This window comes from Rhea americana, unplaced genomic scaffold, assembly GCF_003343005.1.
Source record: "Rhea americana isolate MKP2758 unplaced genomic scaffold, rheAme1 scaffold_3, whole genome shotgun sequence".
NCBI classification, from domain to species: domain Eukaryota; kingdom Metazoa; phylum Chordata; class Aves; order Rheiformes; family Rheidae; genus Rhea; species Rhea americana.
This window is the reverse complement of record NW_028186423.1, coordinates 13,818,585-13,843,518: the sequence shown is the minus strand read 5'-3', so window position 1 is coordinate 13,843,518 and position 24,934 is coordinate 13,818,585.

The following is a 24,934-nucleotide window of genomic DNA, read 5'->3' as shown; positions in this document are numbered from 1 at the left end:
GTATAAATTTCCCTCTAAGATGCTTTTCTCCATGGAGAGTTGAAGTTTTGTTGAATCTTCTATTTCCAACTCTTAAGTCAATTTGTAGGAGGTGGTGTGTAAAAGCACTTTAGTAGGGAAAAGCAGCAATCTCAATGCATCAAAGTTAGGTGATAGCGGGGTTATCACTCCGTGAAAATCACATAAACATTCCACATATGAAATATTATTCATCAGGGCAAAACCCTCCAAGGGTTTCAAAGATGACAATGGTGTCATGAAACCTTTTTTGAAAAAAGAAAAATATATTCCACTGGTAAGATTGATTCTGTAACCATGTAGCAGGCAGTGTGACGAGGCAAGGAATGAACATAATTGAGAAGAGAATTAGCAAACCTTAAATATCTGCAGCTGCAATATCATTACCCATAAACTTGCCCTTTTTCCACCCTCTTTTCCCCAAAGACTGACATCCCATAACTGCAGTGAAAAAGAACGCATTCTTTCGAACAGCTAAATCAACAAGGTCTCACATGAGTAGTGTTGAGTGGTGTGGTTGACTGATTTCATGAAAAACTAATCAAGTATTCATCATTGAGATCAAACACTTCCCAAGTAATTATTATCAAAACCAATCTGATAAGACCTCAAGAAGTGGCGTTGCTGATCTAATCAGAATTAGAACAGAAATAGTTCTCTCAGCTTTTGTAATGTTCAGGTATGAAAGTACAAAAATGTAATTTTTTTATAATTAAGAAAAACAAAGTTGTCACACTGTAATCAGTTATTACAAATCAATCATAAAAATTGCAGTTTCACTGGTTATTTATAGGAACACACATTTACAAATCGACTTTTTCATATAGGAATATGAGTATTTTAATATGTGGAACAGACTATAGAAAAGTAGTATAAAGCTATTTGAGTTAAAAAAGAAAGGATTGTGGGATGATATTGACCAACAGCACATCTAAATCCAGTTTTCAAAAAAAATGTTCATATCACGACCATTTATTTCTAGTATTAAAATTAACGTGAGATAATGTTTTAAAAGCAAAGTGGTATTTGCAAATTCAGTAGCTGTCTATTTTCAGCATAATATTGCTGTTAAGAATTGTTGAGGATAATTTAAGAAATTTAGAATGTGTAAAAAATGTTCCATGTATTTAAAGCTGCCAGAACAAAAATTGACATGTCCCAATATGGAACTTATTTGTCTATTCACGATTTTCAGGCAAGAGCCAAAATGCATTTGAAATGGCAGTACACCATGCTGCTCTTAGACTGACCTGTTTTGGCCATATAATATACAAAATAGATTATACTGTTTTTTACAGTATAGGATTTTTTTTAAGAATTTTTAAAATTCCTATACCACTCACACAAATCTTAATTGCCCTTAATTTTAATGGCTTTATTAGTTTTAACAATAATGTTATATGATTTCTCAGAAAATATTTTTCATTGTAGATTATATCATATCTGAGTGACAGAAATACTCAGAAAAGTCATTCTTCTTCAGGACTGTGGTTGTAATTTCTTGAGTGAGGAGCCAAAAGACAGTGGTAGGTAAAATTTCACAGATTATTTTGTTAGTGTGTGAACTATTGTGGGTATGTAAATGTGGTTGTGTTTTTTGGAAAGGTATTGAAGAGCAGAATGCCAGAATTTTAGAATAACTTGCTATTACGTAAATAAAATTAAAATTACCATGCACCTTGAATCAGAGTCCATCCTTTCAATTTGGACTGGATTCTGATGTCTTTTTTTATACTGCATGACAATAGTCATGTGAATAAAACAGTTTACAGAGCAACTGATAAAAGTGAATCAGGATGGAAGAATCTGGTCTAGCGTAAAAATTATTGTTTCCTATCTGGGAAATATTTTTTATTTTTTCAGTAATCTTAAAATTATAACAATAAGAATAGGATTCTAGCCAATTTGGTCTCTGAAGAAATGGTGTGTGTTCAGTAGTCAGAAGTTCTTATTGCTTTTATCATTCTCAAAGAGAGTTTTGGGGAAAGTTCTTCTTAAGATCCCATCCCTAAATGAATCTAATGTTAACTTAAATTTTTATTTTTTAGGACTATGACATGAGGAGGAGTACCTTTTGGATCAATAGTGGAAATTGTGTCCTTTATCAAGATTAAGTTCTACATGGGTCTGCAAAAAAACATCTAGGAAGGTTGTTTCACCTTAAAAAAATGCCTGGTACTCTGGAGTCATGTTATTTCTGTCAGTTCCCACTGATTACAAGTGCCAGTGAATCACTTATTGGAAGGGTAAATCTCATGAGCCTTACTTTTCTTATGAGGGTAAAACTGTTTTACACCCAGAAAATGTTCCAAATATAAGCTGGTACTATTTCCACAAATATAATCAGCAGAAGTGTTTCTTAGAGCCTGATCCAATTAAAATAATAATAATAATAATAATAATTTCAGCATCCTACAAAATGAAACTGCTATCCTCTACAGTTCTGTACAAAATGAACTGGGGGGGGGGGGAGGAAGAAGGCCTTTAGCTATTAAATCTATTTAAATACTATGTAGCTATTTTAAGAAACCAAAACATTTTTCACTTCGCAGACCACCAAGTGCCTTGACTGCATATATATTGTATAAACCCTGTTACTATTGCTACAGCCCTAGATGTTTTTTCAGCTGCAGATTTAAGTATCCCGTCACTCTAAGAGTAAGAGCTATCTGCGTACCTGCAAAACCATTTCTACTCCAAATATAAGGCTAATATTTGTCTCTGAAATCACAAAATACAGGTTTCCTGAGAAATCACTTAAAGAAGTGAAACAAAAGCAGTAGTCCTGGATTCTCCAAACTTCATTCACAATTGATAGCTATTTGGAGACAATTGATAAGGCTATTTAATGAGCAAAGTTTGGATTAGTTAGAAGTTAGATAACAGCAAGTGGCCTAATATTAATTCTTCTTATTGCATTCATAACTGCTCATTGAACATATGCTGTGTTTAAGACTTCTGCTATTAACAGCTGGAAGAGAGAAAACAATTCTTTTCCTTTCCTAGACACATCTTTTTTAAATGTCACATTTCTACTGATATTCCTTCTCCCCTTAATTGCTTTAGTTCCTTTGTCATATTGTATATTATTAAAATATTTTTTATCTGCAAGCAAGGTATATTGCATGAATACAATAAATTCTACATAAATATATAGCATAGGTACCATAATGTCTATGACTTCTGTAAATAATAGCCTCAATTGTGTTAGGCTTCGTGAGCATAAGGGCCTTGTTCAACAGAAGATTGCTGCATATGTACAATTCCAACAAGAATATAAAACCACTCCGCAGCTCCCAAGCTGGGACTGAAGAAAAGTCCCAAGGGCTGAAGAAAGCAATAGTTGAGTCAGTGCTTTATAGAAGTACAGCCAGTGAATGTCAGCCTCCTCTGCGAGGCAGGGATAACAGCTGGAGAAGCAGCAGAGATGAGCAAGAACACAGTGGAGGGTGGGACCTGCAGCCACACTGGTGGAAAAAATCCTAGAACAGACACTATTTGCCACCTAAAGATGGAAGGCGAGACTTTTATAATGTTAGCCAGGGTTCTTCTGATGTTCCCTCTGTCAATGGCTTATTCCACCCAGATTTTGTTTCAGAGGGAGGACATCATGTTAGGATACTAGCAGTTGTGTCTTCACGAACTACATTTTTAGAAAATTTAAAACTTCCCAGGACCTAGGATGAGTAACACTGTTGGAAAGTTGGATTATTAATTCTATGACCTTTGATGTTCAAAGCATTAACAGATGGGCAATGTGCTGCATTGCTGTGTTTACCAGGATAGGAAGGCTCAGAGAGGTGGGGACAGCACTTCGCTCTGAAGTATCCCTCCAGCTTCACATTGCATCAAAAGTGATTGGAAAAAATTTTGTGGCTGCTCAGATCGCCTTTGTCAAAATACTGATCATGGTCCTCTACTTACCCAGAAAATGGCCATCTAATAACTCACTCCCTTATCACTATACACTGATTATGTGGTTGATTTTAATTTTAGCAACAGAAGGAATCCCAAAAGGTTATAATACTTTAGTTGTTCCTGTAATCTCTAGAAACTCCACTCTAGCCTTTAATCAGAACACACTTCTCAATTTCTCCAAAGACTATAAAAGTAGTTGTAACAATTCAGTAGCGCTCACGGTGAAATGCCACACCTGTACTGCTAGGTAAAGATCTTATAAAAAAGAATTGTGACAGTGATTCTGTATAGGCAAAAGTAGAAATGAGACCTCAGCTAACACATAGCCAGAGAACAGAACATTTGGGGCATAGTTTTGCAGTCCTCTGGCTTTTCTAGAAGCAGATTCGAGGAGTTTCACTCAGATTTACCAGCAGTATCTTTCTGTCCTGCTGGAGTGAGAATAACTAAGAGTTTGCGACATTGGGAAGGTAAGACAAGTCTCCCCATGTCTGATCAAGAGTATCTAATCTGCTGTAGTTAGAGGTGAGACTTAAACTGAGCAGCATATTATATGTTACATAGTGAGTAAGGGCTGCAGCTTTAGAAAATCCGCAAATTGAGTATGACATCTGAGGGGCTGCATATATCATGTGTGTTGATAGATGTTCCTCTGGCTCTATTTAAAGATTAAAGATATGTGAGAAGAACATCAGATGGTTATTTGCTTTATTTGAACAAAGAAATGTTGATAAATAGCCATGGAAATTCTTGAGGAATATTCCAGACTCTGGTCAAAGCCACGGAGAGTAATGGCAAAGCTTTCAACAGAAGTAGTTCTAGATTTGGAAAGAAAAGAGCATATGGCCATTCTGGCTGCTTCACACCAAATTTCTATTTATTTTGTCTAATGTCTTCAGCCACAGTAGGATAGCTAGATAAGAGTCTGGCAGAAATGTCCCTGTAGTAAGTTCACCCTGCCAAGTACTTCCTCTGTTAAACCTGACAAGTCATAGCACTTGGCTGCCCGCTTGTTCCTCCTCTACTCCTTCTTTACTGGGGAGAAAGTAGTTATTCCAGACTCCCAGTTTTTCTTGCTATATCTGCTAAATATTTGTTCTGTAGAACAGGAACTATTTTTGCTTTCTGTTTGTGTGCTCATAACATGTGCTGTATCATATTAGATACAGTAGTTTGTAGAGAGACAAGATGTAGGTGTCTGAACTAAACACCTCTGCAGACTACTCTGACTCTATCTAGTACCACTAGATACACTTTAAGGAGTACAAGGTGCCTTGTGGGGTCTGGCAAATAAGAGATGGGATCTGTGAGAGACCCTTACCCTTACTGAGTAGCAGTGGTGAATTAACTGGGATGCCCTACAGCACTTAAAATGGCAATAGATGCCTGTGTGGGAACAACCAAATCTAGTTTGAGATCCTTGGTGACTGCAGTGGAGTCAAATCTGGCTTGCATGTTCAGACCTATGTGCAGATGGCTAAATTTAGACATCTGAAATTGGATCTGAATCTCATTGTTAACCTATCTTCAATAGTTTGGGACTGATATGGTATTACAGAAAGGTCTCTGGTAGGTCTGGTGTTGTATCTGCCAGTTTCTTGCGGAAGTCTTAGATATCATGTGCCATCTGAGAGGCCATATAATGCCTAAGTGTGGCCTAAGTGTTGAAACTGAATATGCTTTTATTTCTGAACTACTGCGGACTTGAAATGTCAGCCTTTCTGGGAAGTTCATTCCCTCAAGTGCTAAAACACTTGTTAGCCAAGAGTCATTGTCAATTTTTGTTGCTGTACATTTATACTGTTGATGCAGCCCTATACACACAATGGAAGTATTGTCCAATCATTCTCTAAGGAAGACTGCAATATCTTATTAGAGTAATTTTCTCTTTTTAATTTGATTTTTACAGTAACCATATTATTTTCCTGCAAATTCTCTGCAGAGTGAAATGTCTTTTAGACACATGCTTGTAAAAGTCAGGATTAACGATTCACTAGTTTAACATAGCTCTTATCAACAACTGAAGACAAAAACACTGACAAAAATATATTCTGCTTGCAGATTAAAGGATTATTTCCTGAAATATRTTCATTTAGAAAATCAGTATAAATCACTGTGCCTATTGGAGGCTTGTGGATAAAATAGATGACAACTTTTTAGTCTTACAGCCTCCTCTGAATATTTTTGAGAAAATATCTATATGAAATCACTGAAGCGTGATTTCATATAGGCACCAAAGGCATGAAGAAAAGAATACACATGCAGACCCCTTTTCCTTACTCATAAACATATAAAAAAAGCCTTCCTAATTTCTTCTGTTCAATCTTAGATGTTACAGGTTCTGCTAAGCTGTATCGCATGGGGCTTCTATTCTCTATCATTGCCCTGAAAGCTGCTTTTGACCTTCAGTTGTTAAAAAAGAGCAATTAAAACAAACTACCTGCATTTTCTTAACATAGCCTCCCAAGTGCTCCTTTTCATTACCGTCAGGCCACATTACTGAGAACACATACAAATGAGCTTGGTCTATGGGGAAGAACTACAAGTGAAGGTAAGACAAACAATGAAAGAAAAATTTGAGAAACAGAGCATGTCAAACTGCAAGAATCAAGCCAACAGATGAACACTCTAGAATAAAATTGTATGAGAAGTAAAAAGAACTAAAAGAATGTAAAAGTAAMAGCATATCCTAAAGGAAGCAAGTTGGAAAAAAATGTTTTGAAGGAGATGTAAAAAGAAATAGTGAAGAGGCAAATCTGCGAAGGAGGATAAGATGCTGAATGGCTCAAAACATTTATCTGAGGGGAGTGTCAGAAGGAGGAGAAAGGAAAATCATATTTACAGTGATCCTTATTTGAGCGAATAGAGGTGGTTATTGCTTTTCATACACAAAAATCTTTTTTTTTTTTTTTGTCAGAATTCTGGGCATGATTTTTCATTTGGTTTCTCAAAACCTGGAATTGCAATGAAAGCTGTGTTTAGATGATATAGGCATTTGTCCGGCATTATAAATATGTCTGGTTGAGTTAAAATTTAGTTTCCAAAAACAATTGTCACTTTATTTTTTTGATAAAATTCAAATAACAACTTGAAAGTAACAGTTAAAAACCTCAATAAAAGTATCCATGATGRCCAGCAAAGAAAGATTACTTGAAGAAACAAACTTTGATGTTTCTGTAGAAGGTTTATTCTTTACAAAATCTTTTTTTTCCCCATAAAACTCTGGGATACGCAGTCTAATATTCCTTTCTTAGCTTACAGAAACAGTTACTTTTACCACCTCATATGTTTGCTATTGCATTAGAGAAGTAGCTGCTGTTCACCTCCATTCTTAGAAAGGAAGAAATATATACACGGTGGAAAGAACTCCTGTTTAATGGACTATCAAWTTTCTTTAAAATATAGATTGGGTAGGTAGATGGTGAATGAATAAATAGGCAGACTTGGCACCACTGCATGAACTCCAGGACCTGATTAATCCTTAACTTCTATACTCTTATCAGAACAAATTCTGATTAACCTAACACCAGTTTCAATTTCATTAATAGGGCAAAAACTGAAACATGATCTTTCACATAGGTAACACTTAGGTAGCTTGGTTTTCCTTAAGCAAAAGATATGCAAAGTTTGAGGACTTGAAAATTGTACAGATGTAGAAGAGCAGTATGTATAAAAAGCTATTCTCAGCTTCTTTATGACAATAAATAATGATTAAATTAATTAGGAAGACGCCATAATATGTGTTGAGCAGTGTAGAGAGGTGGGAAATCTCCAGTGGAAACCTAGACCTTGAGAGCAGTCGGTATGTGAGTAAGGATTTTTTTCAGCATGAGTCTTTTGTTAGCCAGCATTTCAGGGCATCACCGAAACTCCTGTCCTTCCTTTTGGCTCGYGTGTACCATTGCTCTGTTACAGGAGGTAAGATGTGTTGGGCAAGAAGAGCCTGGCCTCCAAATACAGTGGGCCTTATCACCTACAAAGGATCCTRAGCATCTACCACTACAGACGATAGCTAAGAAACAGATAACACGTCAAAGCAAAAAGAAATGCTACAGTACATTAAATGTCCTAGGCATATGGTCAATTTTAACACACTTTAGCCTGGTACTTAAACATCTGTCTAAAACAAAGCACTGTGGTCCAGAATTTATAAGCCCATCAGTTGTTTAGCTGCCACAGATTTTAACAAGRTTTTCTAAGCACTCTACAGATCTGAATACTATAAGAAGATGGTTTCAGAGTCAGAGATTGCGCATGAAGCAATGGAAAGACAGTATACACACAAAAACAAATCCATGCAAATACTGATGTGGTTGTCAGTAGGAGAATACATTGCATGAATAGACACACATAGCATCTCCCATGGAGCAGTGATGCCACTGCTGAAACATTAATGACTGTGTCCTGTGCATGGAGATGAGTATGAAACTGCTGTTGTTGCTTTTCACATGCAGTCTTATCCCAGGGCCAGCTTTTCTAAATATTAAWTGCAAAAGAAAAAAAAACTACTTAGAATAAATATGGAAAGATCTGACCTGCTTTTCACATAATGTAGTACAAAGGCTTTGTAAAAATGTATCGGAGTTAACCAGTGCAGATGATYTTTTTTTATATCTTTTTAGCATTCTTAATCACAGAATCACAGAATGGTTGAGGTTGAAAGGGACCTCTGGAGATCAAGATCATCTAGTCCAACCTCCCTGCTCAAGAAGGGTCAYTTAGAACAAGTTGCACARGATCACGTCCAGGCAGGTGTTGAATATCTCTAGAGGAGGAGACTCCACAACCTCTCTGGGCAGCCTGAGCCAGTGCTCYGTCACWCTCGCAATAGAGAAGTTCTTCCTCATATTCAGACAGAACTTCCTGTGTTTGTGCCTGTTACCTCTTGTCCTGTTGCTGGACACCACTGAAAAGAGTTTATCCCCATYCCCTTGAAACCCTTCCTCCAGGTGCTTGTATGCATTGATAAGATCCCCCCTCAGTCTTCTCTTCCCCAGGCTGAAGAGGCCCAGCTCTCGCAGCCGTTCCTCAGAGGGCAGGTGCTCCAGCCCTCGGATCTTCATAGCACTATGCTGGACTCTCTCCAGTAGCTCCATGTCTCTCTTGTCCTGGGGAGCCCACAACTGGACACAGTACTTGAGATGAGGCCTCCCCAGGGCTGAGGAGAGGGGCAGGATCACCTCCCTCSACCTGCTGGCAGCACTCTTCCTGATGCACCCCAGGAGACCACTGGCCTTCTTGGCTACAAGGGCACATTGCTGGCTCATGGTCAACTTGCTGTCCACCAGGATTTCCAGGTCTTTCTCTGCAAAATAGCCAATATGAAACCCTAAACTCATTCTCTTCTGAAACAGAAATCAAGTGAGAATCTGTTCCAAGTGTAAGCCCAGTGCAATAATTATGAATCATTTTGAGAAGCTGCTCATTGATAATTTTCATGCTATGAAGTCTAAATGACTCTGTCTCTCTCATCAGAGAGAGGGCCTTTTGTGGGGGTCTCTCTTCAGCTTGAATCACAGATTCCACGAAACAAAATGTGTAAAGGAAGGCAGCAGCATTTAGGAGCCTAATGAATGTGCATACACAAGTATGAACACACACTTGTAAGCTGGCACTGGTAAAGAACAGTACATTATTCTGTGCATCCTCTTTGAAAAAAAAATCAATAAAATTCATATACAGTATGCTCATTGTAAAACGACATGTGCTGTATTTAATACTCACCGATGTGACACTTAACAAACAGTCTTGAACTGAGCTCTATTTGCATTTGATTTCTGTCACAGCTTGACAAAAAAGTCTGTTGCTTTCATCTGTTTTTTCTTTTTAACACTCCTAGCCAAAGATGCATAGGTGTACCTTGCAGGCAGAATAAAAAGCAAAGTGCCCTCTAACRGGGTCTCAAACCCTTTTCCCTACATGTTTATAATGCACCCCAATGTTCAATCACTTCCCCAGCCCAATAGACATAACAAAGTATGTTTTAAGAGCTATTGAATATTTTGTGAATTTTCATAAAATACACATGGATAAAAGGGCAGAATATACAGAATCTTCCCTATCTTGAATGAGGGAACAATCTTTCAGTAGGAGCCCTTGCTTGTATGAGATTACAGTGGATGCAAGAAAGGATCCTACAACCTAAACAGAAGGAAGTCTAAAAGACCCRTGTAGCCAGAATATATCAGGAAAATTTGAGAAAACTTAGGTTCATGCTGTTTCCAGTCACAMACATTCCAGCCAACAAAATAATATTTTTTCCCACCTAGTGAAGTCTTTTAGAGATTTGCAGAAGATTCAAAAGACCATGCTGGGTGAGRGAGTGAACTTCTAAAAGAATCTAGCATGTCTTCAGAAACTAGATCAAAGATCTGGCCCTCAARCTTTGAGTTTTTTTAAGCTATGGATGTTTCCATAATTCTATTGCTTTAGAAAAATGTGAAACGCTTAGTAGTAACTGCTTTTTTTCTCCTATGCCAAGATGAAGTCACAATAGTAGTGTAGTATAATTACATCTAAATTAAATATAAGCAAGCAATGACTGGTTCAAGAATAGTTTTGGTTTCTGTAGGTTCCTTCCCTGTAGTATTTTACATTCCTCTGCTTTTTATCACTAGTCCTCTGATAACTATGTATTAGAGAGCTATAGGACTGTAATCTTCAYAGAAATGCTTATATATAATTGAGAAATTTACTGAAAACTTCAAAACTTAATAATAAAGAACAGCCTATTAAAGGAGCTTTTGTGCATCTTGTCACAGAAGGCAAGGTTACTTGGACCATAGAGTCATTTATAAACTGTGTAGTAGGCACTCTTCACTTATGTTAGAGAGGAATATGTTCTTATGGAATATAATTGCAGAAATGGAGATTCTTCTCAAGTACTGGCAAGGTTTCTGCAGCCACCTCCATTTGTTTGAGATTGTTGGTGCTGGTACCACCACAGAGCTTTGATTCCTGCTGATTTGACACCTCCCGGATGTTCTTTCATGTGCTGGCTTGTCAGAAGTGAGGCAAAGCTGCCCATGGATTCAAGGACTTGAAACTGGATCAAAAGTAGTGCTTATGTTCCAAAATTGGATTTAAGTGCCTCCTATGCAAAGAGTCCAAATGCAATGCCTACGTATCTACACAGGTATGTGGCTCATCATGGGTGCTTACTTTACTTAGAAGCCTAGTTTTTCTCCTTCAAAAGATACTGTTGTATTGGTTTAACTACATGTCCTGACCTGTTTTTGTATTTTGTTGACTAGGAGCCTTGCCACTTCCTAGGAACATGAACCCTTCAGGTGAACTCGGAGGACTCGGGACATATACCAGCCATATTTCATTCAGCTTAAAGCTGAGGACACTTTAACTCAAAGCACAGTCAAAAAACAAGGGAGAGGTAGCCATACTCACCCTTGGCATAATAATACAGTTACTAGGGCACTTAGGAAGTAAAGTCCTGACCTCAAGCTGTACCTCCCTTTGGTGGGTTTTGCATTCATAGCTCCTAATGCCACTTGAGTCAGGCTAACAGAATATACAAAAGAAATCCAGAATGTGCCCTCTCCCCTGGACCACACATCAGGTCTGCTCAAACCTCCTCTCCTTCTGGTTAAGGGGACACCACTTCCTCCTCCTTCTTTCAAATATCTTTCCATGAGAGGAGGGTATCATCTGCCTACACTTAATCTGASGACTTACATGCATGAGTGAAAGAAGGGTTGCAAGGCTATGGAAAACATTTCAAAGAAATGATTGACTGCAGCCCTGAATTAGATGCTAAATTTCAAGACAGAAATAGATTTCCAAAATAGTTGAAGGGATAATGTACTTATCAAAGGAAGGAAACTCTGAGTTTGAATCCTTCGAGGCAGTACYGGGAAATTAACTTCTGTATTAGCTTCCTGAATAAGCATTCTAGTACCTTAATTGCTAAGAAAATAAAAAATAGGGAGAACAAGAGAGAAGAATAGCAGCTGTAACTGTTTTGAGAGGAGCTCCTTGTTTAGCTTTATTTTGGACATATTTTGAGAATGTCCACTGGATTTAATTATCAGGGAGGGAAACAAATCRATTTCTGGCTTCTGGTTTGGGAGATTTGGGGTTTCTCGTTCTAAGCAACATTRGAGCAGTCAAAAGATATAGACACTCTGGGAAGACAGGGAAAATTATCAGTAAAAAGCAATGAATCTGGAAAACTAGGGGGCAGCTGTGATTTTTTGGACTGCAGTTTTGACCTGAAGTACTTTGAATTAGGTCTTGCCTTCAGAGACACTTAACTACATGGTCAGTACTTGTCGGGCCCAACTTCTAGTTTTCCCAGTGGAAACGTTGCCAGCACAAAGACTGCAGAGTCAGTTGGCTAATTTGAAGAGATAGAAAAGAATATTCATTTTAACAGAAACCTGCTTGGTTTGGTCACAGAAAATGGGTCTCCATATGTACAGTAACTGAATTATTAAGTGGACAGATTATTTGCCTCAGGACATATTTATTTGGCCTAGAAAAAAAGTCTGTGAATTGTGTTGTGAATAAATGTGTGTATGTGTAAATGARTTCTGGCTAATATAAAGATACATGCCATGCTTTCCCCACTCTTTCCTTCTAGCTTGCATTTTGATGTTTATTGCTCTAAATATAAGTACTCAGAAGGAAGATGCATGCTGTAGAGATTACCAAAAAGACTAAGAAGGTTTTTGGTGCTCAATTTATCCCATCAGAAAATGGGGCTCATGTTTGACACTCCTCTTGGGCTCTGATTCACCAAAAAGTTGATGAGTTTGAACACATGTCCATGTCAGCTGGGGGCAGTGTAATTGGCCATGGACATAAAGGTAGGCATGTGCTGAAATTCATTGCAGAATTAAGCCCACGGCTACTAGGTGAGTGCTGCAGCTTTCACAGCTTACTGAATCTGCATTTTTTTACCTTGCAAATATTCATGTGTAAAATCACTTTTTACACCTAAAGTTAATTTCAAATTCTGATTATCAAAAGCAGAAGAATGCCTCAGTAATTTATGTAATATTTATTTAAACCATTAAAGAAAAACTGCTAGCAGTGAGAAGTGTTTACAGATATTACTATTCAAAGGTTTTTAGCAGAAATGAAGCTTTCTTCGTAATAGAATTATGTAAGACATTCAGAATCTGTAATTTACTGAGTTTCAGTTTTAAATCATGCTGTTTCTTTTATGTTCAAATGTAGCAATTTTCTGGTCGCAGTTGAAATGTGTTTTTTTGCTGTAAGGTTGCAGTGATAAAATATTTGTCTGTTTCTTAATTAGTTCTAAGATTTCTCTGGTTCTGTGGGTTTTCTCTTTAACAGAAATATATTTTTCATCCAGTCTGTTTCTCATCTTTGTTTTCCAGTTTATTCTCAATTTCCAAAGGGAGTGTTAATGTATTATTATTAATTTTTTTCCTCATCCTCTTACAAAAAGAAGRAAAGAGACAAAAAAAAGAAAGAAGGAAAGAGCAACAAAGGTAAAGATCATATTGAAAACTTTTTTCTAGAAATATCACCTACTTTAATARCTTTAGATAATAATTTAGAATGTTAAAATTAGATTAAATTAGAGATACAAGTACAACTTTAGAACAATACTCTGTTTTCTTAAAGGACCTAAAGCAATTAGCATGCACAAAGGATAACTTGTCTGGGGAGCTTGACTGCTTCTAGGTCACCTTTGGGAATATGCACTACATAAATATCACCTGCAAATTCACACTTTGTGCAAAAATAATMACTTTCAGATGGAACAGGAACAAATTCTTTTGACATTTTGCTACTAATATCTCTAGTTCTTTGTGGGTAATTAAGRTAAACTGTTATATACTATATATATACATATATGCATGCACACAGAAGTACATGTATGTGTTTATGGGCATGTGGACTGAGATATATCACTGATTCAGAYGGGTGCATGGATCCGACTAAAATCACCATGCTGTGAGTGCTCTCCAGCTCCCAGCTGGTGTTCATTCCAGCTGTGCCTTGACCATATGTCAGGGTAATATCAAAGCATGCACTCTCTTTTCCCTTTCTCCTGCCCGTCTGTGCCCTCATCTCTGCTAGAGGGGGCCACAGTGGCCTCCAGCATGCCTCCCCATCTGGATGGTGAGGGACTGGGACCACATGCTACACTGATCTACCTCTTCTGAACAACTATAGGTATTTCAGCTCCACAGATACATACCAACATTTTTTACAACTTCTACAGTCTTGCACAACACTGCTGAATTAACTTATTTTTGTGAAAATGGTAGTAGCTTTGATCCATCGAAAGGCAGATAAGTTTACAAAGAACTGCGGGTTCTGACAGCGGGAATGGCCAGACCCCAACATTTTAAGCAAAACTCACCGTCTATCRTGCCGCAGTCATCTTTGTCATAATGTAGCCATCATTGTCTGGCACCTGCATTTGTATCCCAGGAGTCATACTGACTACTTTGCCCATTGCTGGTTAAAATAGATTCAGAGAGTGAGGCCAGTCACCAGATCTTGACTGTGTACAGTGCCTAACTCTTAGCTCAATCACTGTTTCTGTTCTTGACCATTTCCACTGGGTGCTTCCAAAGCAAGGTCTAGATAGAGTTTAGGGAACAGTTTATACTAAGTACTTCTCACAAAAGATCTTGTGGTTGAAAGATCATCAGATTGGGATCTGTATATCTTACACAGCCCTTTGGCAAGATCTGAGCTCTCTAATACTCTATGCACTCCACTTTATTCCATAGCATGCAATGCATATCCTCAGTTTTCTGCTATAAAAAAACATTCTGATGGGGTACCAGTTTATTTCAGATGCTTTACACTAAAAGACACGGAAAATTATTAATAAGTCTTAGAGGTATCATAAAGAGCGGAGACACAGGTTCAGGTACTATGTAATGTGACCATGGATAGGCTACTACAGCTAGGAGAGACCTAAGTAGACACTTCCGTGATGTCAAGTATAACTCCCCAGCCTTTTCTTATTTAGCAGTGTGATGTATCACTGGATCTTGAGATGCAGAGGGCTTATAGTCATAGCCTAAAGCACCAGTGACATTCCTTAGTACAAGGGCCACACCAACAACACATACTCCCTCTCCTGAGTACTACATTTTCCTGGTCTGGAGCTTCCCATGTGATGTGCAGCTGGATAGCATACTAGAGATGCAACAGGTCAGTTGCCCAACAGAGCCCACTGGGCTAAGACAGCCTCATTTTCTCTGGTTGGGCTCAGAGCCTGCATGGTGTTGGAGACAGGTGGCAGATGTAGACACCGTGACATAGGGAGCATGTCTATCTTCTTAAGCAGAAGAGAGGCAGCAGGCTCAAGGATAAGACTTCTGCTCATCTATCACTACTTAGTTTTAGCTAACTGCTTGTCTGGGTTGATGATCTCAGTCAGCTTTTCCTAAAACAGATATTCTCCAAGGATGCATTAGTCTTAGGGACCAAGAACATAAGTTAATGTGATACCAGTTTGTCCCAAAGCCAAGGACCAGTCCCTAGCCCTCTTTGACAGTACAGACATGGCAGGAAAATCTCATAGGTCTGCAAGCAAGCAGCAGGATAGGTGCTCAGAGAACTAGAAGTGATATGGTGTCCACAGTATCCAAGCAGCCACAGATGAGGGATATTCAGGAATCAGTTTTAGAGAGCTTGGGATGTTGGGAGGTGCCACTTGCTTTTAAGGGGTTTAGGAAAGGCATGACCTTGCAAAGAAGAGATTATATTTAAGGATGTGGAAAAGAAGAGGTTAGGAACACACTACTGGAGTCCTGGCTTGAGAAGAGTAGAAGGTGGGAGGGGAAAAAAAGAGAAAGGTGAGGATCATCATTTCAGGAACATTTAGAACTTAAAAAAACTATAAAATTTGAGGAACAAGAGTTTGTCTACCCCATCTATAGCAATGTATATTAATAAAGAAAGGGAATTTTTGAAAGGCCTAGTGTAAATGAAAAACCCTGTTGATATAACCTCAGGATTGTCTCTAACCTAACAGGGCTAGAAACAGCTGGAACAAATGTGATATGTTGATAGCCATCTGAAATGTGGACAATGTGATAAAAGAAGGAGTTCAGACAACATGCCAGACAAGGAAAGAAAGCCAGAGTCCAGAACAACAGTTCTTACGCCCAGGCTCCATCCCCATACATCTAGCCAGCAGTAACTAGCCAGCTGTCTTGTATCCCCAAAATATATAACAGAAAGCTCTACTTCCTAATTCAATCCATCTGATTATTTTCTTCCATAACACATTCCTTTTGTCAAAAGCAATTAAAATTACTGTAACTGATAACTCAAAACTGAATAGCGGACCTAACCTTCTCCCCTCTGCTAACAGAGACTGGTTGATTGATAATTCAATGGATAAAATGGGAGATTTCTGTAAGTATCTGTAAGTTTATTCTGTTTCCACTCTTATTTACATTTTTTGTATTATTTTGATTCTCTTTTTCTCCCATGTATCAATCAATCTCATGTATCTAATCAATAACTTCTAAATGTTAGTGTGAATTTTCTGATTTGCTTGCAATGCTACTGAGTGGGTTGAGGTCTCTGCTTTTGAGACATCAGTCTTCAATGTTTTTTGTTATGCAATGTTAAGATCAAAACAACAATAATAATAACTTTGATCTTTTAGCTAATGAATTCAAGAGAAATATTTACACAGAAAGCTGACTTTTTTTCTTTGATATATTTAGAGGAATTTATTATTTGAAAAAATCCTTAAACCCAGAAAGGTTTGACTGAAATCATGACTCATTGTTCTCAACGGTTCTGAACTCGTTTCACTGAGCTTTTTTTAGTGTTTCACCTTTGTTATTCAAAAACAACTAACCAGCCAACCTCCTAAATAATCTAGAACAAATACTTAATAGATAGCTACAACTTGAGAACCTGATCTTCAACAATAGCTCTGCTCTGAATATGCGATTGCACTAGAAGCCTTTTCCCGTTCTACCTAAACTTTTCTATGAATTAGCTTACAATTTTCACTCTTCTTTCTCAACTTTAAAAGACTGAGAAAATCAGTAGTGGCAAATGATGTGAAATATAACTAACAACAGAACAAACTAAGAAGATCTGTTATTTTTTGGTCTGTATATTTGCTGTCTTTGGGGTAAGGAGAGGGATAACTGAATCCTGCTGAAAAATCCTTTTTTACTGAAAATTGCTGACATGGAGAAAAGGTGCTCAAGATTAAAATCTATAATGCTGTATATTTTATGCAGATGACTACATCTTTATGTAGTCTTTTAATATAGTCTTTTAACTATATTTTTATGCTATATTTTTCAGGATAGATTTTTACTTGAAAACATGGCCTAGGATACATTCATATGTAATTCCGAGGTAATTATTAACAATAGAATGAATTAGTTCCTAACCTAATTACAGATTCCAAGAGCCTATACTATAGCTTTTACGCACACTTTATATTGTATTAGCACACTTGAGGGTAGAAGTATATTCAGGTTTTTCATTTGTCTATATACTTTTCTATACCTGTATATGTTATTTATGTTCACATTTTGCAAGTTCCATTTCCCTTTGCAACTAAAGAAAGTCTTGCAATTGACCTTAAGGATACCTGAATCTACCTGTATCTGGATAAGAACACATATTATAAAAGATAAGGATAACAATTAGCTCTAATAAAGCCTGAAATAAGTCTCAAAATGTAGGATCAAACTCAGAACTGACTGTTTTATCTGAGTCTAGGTTTTATGCCAATACAGAACACAAACATCCTTGTGCAAAAGCACTTAGATTCAAATTCATTCTGTTGTTATTTAGATACCTGACGTTTATAAGGTATGTAGTTACTCTAAAATTGATTTATAGTTAATAATAAGAGAATAGTACCTGCAGATTGCTTCACACCCCTGGAGTAGACTGTTGACTACAACAGGAGTAAAGAATGACTATGCTTTTAATTAAAGCACTTTACCTCAGCTTTCAATAAATGGACTTTTTAATATTCCATAAATATTCCACCTGTGCAGATGCTTTCTACTCTAAATGCAGAAGCTAAAGTTAACCAGACTAAAGAATATTTATATGATGCATTCTCATACACTTCTAAATAATTAATATTGAGAGACCAGCTGATGACTTGCTATGACCATTTTGATTTTTCAAAGGTAATTCTGCTTAAACCTTAGGCAACATCATCAAATGTAATAATGAATTTTGTCTTAATATTTAACATAACTCATTCCTTCAACAACTCTTTGATAAGGAAAAATATTATTATAGTTGTAAAGATAAGAAATGTCCCAGTTCTGTATTTACAAGAAATAACTCATGGCACCAAATATCAGTGTCACTCAAGTGACTATCTCTTTAGACGATCCTCTGGGCATACTAATACAAATAAACTTTTTAATTTTATACATTGATATGTGCTGTCAGTCTTATTTTCCTTCTAAAAGGTGAATTGCCTATTTGTGACATCAAAGCTGTTTGTTATGGGAATTATTATGATGATGTGAAATGATTTGGGGTGAAAGACAAATACATTCCTTGGAAGCAAGTACATTCTTGTGCAGCTATCATACATTCATGTCTCTAATGATAAAAATTATAAAAGAAAAAGCAGAAGCTATATGACACACAGACAAAGTGTTTTTAACTGGAACATTTTTCAAAGTTTTGTAGAAGGCATCAATAGCTTTTAAAGTAAATTGTTTTGTACAGAACTCCAATGGGAGCATTACAAAATGTTCTTCTTCAGTCTACAATTAGATTAATCATGTAACTGAGGTCTTGAATCTGTGCACATTCTTATTCAACAAGAATATCAGTCCTCATCAATTTACTAGAAGAAAAGAGCTCCATGAAAGCAATTTGCACACAAACACCTACCCTGCAGTTGCTCCTTTTATCTGAATTCTATCTTTCCTGAAGAGTAATATTTTATCTCTTTAAAAAGAACAAAATGTCTGTTAGTTCATATCTAAAATATTAAAAGAGATAAAAAATATTTACTATGAAAAAAGATATACGAATTTAAACACCAAAGCTGCATCTTAAAATTCCTGATATATCAATAAGTTTGTTTAATAAAGTAACCACTTTGGATAGTTTCAGTTATATGGAAAATAATGGCATTGCTTTAATACCTAAGACGTTCCGACGTCATGATGGATTTTTCTGTTTTCTATACTTTGAGTGAAAGTAATTACAATATGAGAAGATATACTAGGTCATCTAGTCTTCCCTTTAATGACAAAATCAGTTCTTACCGGATACTAAAACCAGCACAGATTCTTTGGAATAAATGGGAATGAACTAACAATTTCCCTTTTCTTTGCATCTTACTGGTACTGGGAGCTGTGAAGATCCAATGGAAATCAGGGGTGGACCTGGCAGAGATGTACTGTGGTGGTGAGGACAGTTCTTGCCACTCTTCACTCTCACCATCTCTGTTTCTTGGGCTCCCAGACCCAGTACTAAATAGCAATCATGAAGATACAAGGGTTTGAGTATTTCGTTCAAAGCATGGAACTGCTCTCCACTCTAGATTTGCCTAATGACCCAGACTCTCATCACTCCACTTCTTCCTTACACCAAGAAAGTAGTGCACACCAGTGCAGCTTGTTGGGGCTGCACTGGAAGAGGTGGCATGGCCAGCTGAGAAGAGAGAGGAGGATGAGAGAGCAGGAGTCTGCAGCCCCCTGATTAAAGCATTTGTCTGAAAGAAAGGATTCTGATTACTGGTCCTTGATTTGTTTTTCATTTGATGCTTATATAGCAGRAAAGGAAGAAGATGTCTTAGGAGCAGCTTTTCCTCCTCTTCCCAGCAATGGCACTTCATCTCACGTCAGCTACGTTTTCAGGCGGGTAGCAGCTGCAGCTGCTTTGTAAGGTGTGCTTGTCCCTGTATTTCAGTGCAGGTAGGGCACGCTCAGAGCACTCCTGCTGTATTTGTCACGTCTTTTACAGGAGCAATGTCCTGTTCTACACCCTTATAGATGGGGGGGACAGATTTTAAAATAACAGATTGAGCACATGCAAAACTCAGTGTATATACAATATTTCTAGTTTAAGTAGCAGGTATGTATGCAAAAAGGAGTTAGCAATTACGATTTTGCATTTACATACCTTAAGTCTGTTTATATCCATGTTTAGATCTAAATTCATGATATTAGGAAGAAATCTAGCACCTGTTGAAACTGCTAGTAGCTCTTTAATTGACTTAAATTGGGCTAGAATACCACCCTTCAAATGCAGGAGACCTGAAGGAAGAAGAAGCTTTACATATTACAGCTCTTTAACTTAGTAACTAGAGCAACTGGCTTTTATCTTGACTGGGATCTCTAAACAGGACTGGAATATAAATAATAGTGGAGAAGAAGTTAAGCAAGGATCATCAAAGAATGTAACAATTGTATCAAGCTTTTATATATGAATGCTTTGCATTGTACAGGTAAAACCAGGATATATGTATTAATTTGGCATATAAYACCTAATTTTCCTGTAACACTAGGGGATTGTTTCTGAAATTATCATGCTATAGAAGTGCAGTATAATCTAAGGAGAAAGCTTCATTGATAATACTTAGCATTATTAGTGTTACCAACTTAACCATTTTCTGCTATAGAAGCTATACAGTTAATCTCTTTGAAATTACTTGAGGCTTAACTACTTAAAGATTAGCTATTTTCTGAAAAATGCACTGAGATCATTTTGGATCTGCAGGGCAGATATCTTCCTCATTTGCTACTAGCTAATTATCTAGTAACACCTGGAACAACCAGGAATGTTCTTACATGCCTAGTTCATCTAAGAGCTAAGAAAATAATCCACTCAGTGGATAAATAGTGAACATCAGCTTCTCCTTTTTCTACTTTACACCACCTGTAGAGTATAATCTGCACATACATTCTTGAAATATTTCCCAGGCAGGATGTCTTAAGAGTCCCAAACAGAAGACTGCTCAGTTTGTGAGTTCTAGCAGGCGTAAAATGTGGAACCAACACTAGAGTTTTGATTAATGTTACTCTAAGCGTCTCCAGAAAAAAGAGCATTAAACAGGCCATCAGCATGTCAAAGTGAAAACCTTATTCTCAGAGACTTTGACACCCTGGAAGGTCTGAGAAGGTTCTGAGTGTCTAAGTCTTTGTGTGTTTCAACTCTATTATTTAAATGCCTATTTAGTATTGGTTTATTAGCATAAACAGAAGTCTTAGCATGTTGTATTTGCCTTTAGAAAGTCATGTTACAAACCAGAAACTAGCACTTAATCCTCAGCCACGTGTCCTGAAGACTTTAAGTGATTTTTAGCCTGGTTAATTAATTTTAAGAATTGTCATATATATGTTTTTCTTTGGACATAGATAATGGACCAAAATCTAGATGAGTCTTTTCTTCTTGATTTTTGATGCTTCCTCTGCTAAGGTTATCTGGCAGATGTCTGTAAAGTGGTTGGGATATTTACTACTTTGGGTTTTTTTTACCCCTGCTTTTGAGACAAGCAGGTGAAATTTAGGTGATTCTGTGATGGTGTATGTTACAAACAGGTGATGTATGGAAGTGAAGTATGAAATTGTAGGCTGAGCTCATTTCGTTCGAACTGTAGAGAATGAACTAGGCACATATACTTCATATAGATGATATGGTATGATTTTCTATGTCACAGGCATCCAGCTAGTTCAGCTGTATCAATAGATATCCATAATAAAACTAATAGTCAACAATATATATCAAGTTAAGACTTCAGAACCTTAAGCAGATATAGCTATTAATGATTAAAGCAGAATCATATTAGTTTCTTTTTGTCTTTGTTTTAGGTGCAAGTTAAAAAAAAAACACCTCCATGGGTAGAGGGACCATGACYCATTGGTTAGAGATTAATCATAGGAAAATCCAAATATAACTAATCCAAAATTAATTTCCAAGTGAGAAATACTGGTAAATCTTGATGGGAAAATAACATGTCTCTCCCTTAGGAAAGTGCACTGATTAGTGTGCTTTTAGTGATTTAACCTTGAGCTTGGAAACAAATGATGCAGTTTGCTTTCCCCATAGTTGATTTACCTGTGGGGTAGATACACCTTCCCTGGATGTATGGAGTTGTTCTTTGATTTCTGCAGTAACTGTGATTTCAAATTTTAATTCCAGATGGAATGCTCTTGACCAAATTACAATGCCACGTGTTTCATAAATCGCATTTGTAGCTGTTAGCCTTAGCAGTTTGCCTCTCCGCAATCATGAAACTGTGTGTTTTTAAGAATGTAACAAACACCATCCGCATACACCAAACTCCAGATGATATTTCCAGTAAAGGCATTTTCAGAGCACTCTGGACAAGCTACTGGATTTTACTGGAATGAAATGCACTTTTACTCTTCTTACTAATGCTTTCTCCTCTTGGCATATAAGATATCAAGATATTTATAGTCACTCTTAAAATCTTTGGCTCTTTCCAGGTCATATCATCTGCTCAAATGTCACTTCATTGTGTTAAGAAAACAAGTCATTTATACATATATATTTAATTTTTAATGCTTGTATAATTATAATTTTTTCTTAGAYTTTTAGTGTACAATTTTAGTTAAAAAGGGTTTTCAGTCACTGAAAAAATACATAGAGGATCACAAATGTTTTGGTGGAACTTCTTTTGCTACATCATTGTGAAGTTATCTACCCATTAAATCATGTGATATTATACTTTCTATATCAGATCAAAGGTATAGGAGATAAGGTATAGGCGAAAGAGAGGAGCAACTACAGGTCTTCCTAATAGAGCTTTTTTCTCTATTCACCACATATCCACAAAGCTCTGTGAGATTCCATCTGGCATTTTCGAAGGCATAAACATTTGTTTTCCTGCCATCAGCTACAGCTGATATTTGGGTCCAGCAGTTACTTTACTAGGATACTCTCTGATTTCACAACAGTCAGCTCCCACATTTAATCAGATCTTTGATACATTTTATACACTATGGTACAGTACAGAAAGAGCAGTTTAACTAATTTCTTTGTCCCTCTTAGTGAGCCTGCTCACACAATTATAAATTCTCCACTATAACGGGAACTATTGAGCCTTTACATACCCAATCCCCATGAAAAACCATACATAAGTATCTTGCTATGACAATTGTCTCTGTCCTCTCACTGCCCACTAGTTTATCATCCTCATTTGTCTTATTGATTAGTTTTACCCAGGCCACTTCCCTCCTYGTTTTGGCTAAAACAACTGTGCTAAATGGCAGTCAGAGAGGGGCGTTCCTAGCTGCAAACTATCCTTCAGAGCCACCTCACCCTATATGAACCTTGACGTCAGCTAACACCACTTGAGGTACATGTCACCCCAAGGCACAAGAAAAAGCAATTCTTTGCATTCATGTGCAACAGTATTTTCTCTAAATAATTGCCTAATAAATGTCTCTCTTGCCCAAGATCTTGCCTACTGATATGTCAGCACTAAAGTTTTATGTGTGTTGTAACTTTCAAGTATGTTTATTATACTTAACAAACAATAGTTTTTGTTGCTTGTATATTGCTTCTTAATGACTATGCACTTATGCTAAAGCTTTACTCAACTCTTCTGTACCCCAAAGGTAAGTGGAAGAGCTAATAAAGTTTTGAACTCTGTTGGTATGAAGTATGTTGGTTAATTTATGTACTGATGGTTGCATCAAGTCTAATAAGACCAGTTATTCTGTCTGTGAAAGCCACGGTCCTCCTTAAAGTGTAAATTCTTGTACAACTGATCTTTTTTCAAGAACCAAACTCTCTTTCAAAAAAGACTCAACCATCTAAAAAACTGCCTCACCTGCATACCTTAGACTGATACTAAGGATCTCTATAAAAGAAGCTTCTCAGAGGTTTTACTCCCTTGCCTACGTTATAAAATCAGAGTGCTGGAACATTCCCACTGAGCAGAGACTGAAAATCAGCACAAGATCTGGCACCACTGGGTCTCTGTGATCCCAGAAGAGAGGCAGGTAGAGAGTTTGGAGAGGAATGCATACTTTAATCTCTCTAAGGCGTCCTTTTTTTCTGTGAGCCTGCTAAGTTATACCTCATATACTGTTTAAAGTGTGGTTATCTAATAGTCCCTTAAATGCTGTTGGTGTGCTGTTTAAAGAAGGATGGAAATTTCAGCAGTGTCCATTAATCAACCAGCAGCTAACGAATTAGCCGCCACTGTCAGTGTGCTTCCATCAAATATACTTCTAGTGAAGTCACTGAGAGTTTAAAAGTCCTGCAGAGATTCGGTGTGTTCAGAGGTGCATCATACCACAACAGAATCTAGCTGGCATGCAGGGATCTTAAGCTTAGTAGAAGTGGCAAATAGCATGGTGTTTCTAAGCAGAGCAGAGTAATTAATGTTTCTAATCAAAATTTCTGTAGAAATGTCCCTTCTTTTTCAGAGCTGACTGATTTTTAGACATTCTGGCATCACAGAATTTATATTCTATAAAATTGTGGTATTTCAATTTTCGGTATCTCTGTTAAGAGAAAAACAGGAGACTGTCCACTTTTTTATGTGGGCATTATTAATTGATCCCAATGGGATCCTTCCTCTGTCTTCAACAACCACTTTAGCTTAGGTACCTTTATTTTGCTTAAACACTTAATGTCCTCCCTCATGACTTTTGTCTGCAAATACTTCAAAATCTCTGGATGCCTGGACAAATTGATAAAGATGGGCCTTATTCCAGAATGTTGGTGCTGTAATATGCACTGCTTCCTACATTTTAGCTACTTGGTTAGTAATCTTACGTTCTGTTGTTAGAGCCAGTGATGCAAAATCAGTTTGGGAATAAGAGTTAGTAAACGACTCTTTAAAATGTATAACATACTGGTTTTGTTGTTAAAACATTCTACATAATTTAATCCACAGGTTTCTTCAGCTATTTTCCTTCAACGTAAGATGGAAAAATTTGCATTGTAAGCCACTTACATCTCTCTCTCTCTCTCTCTCTCTTTTTTTTTTTTTTTTTTTTTGGTACAAGATTCCTTCAGTGTTCCTTGATGGACTCACACTCCTTGCTGT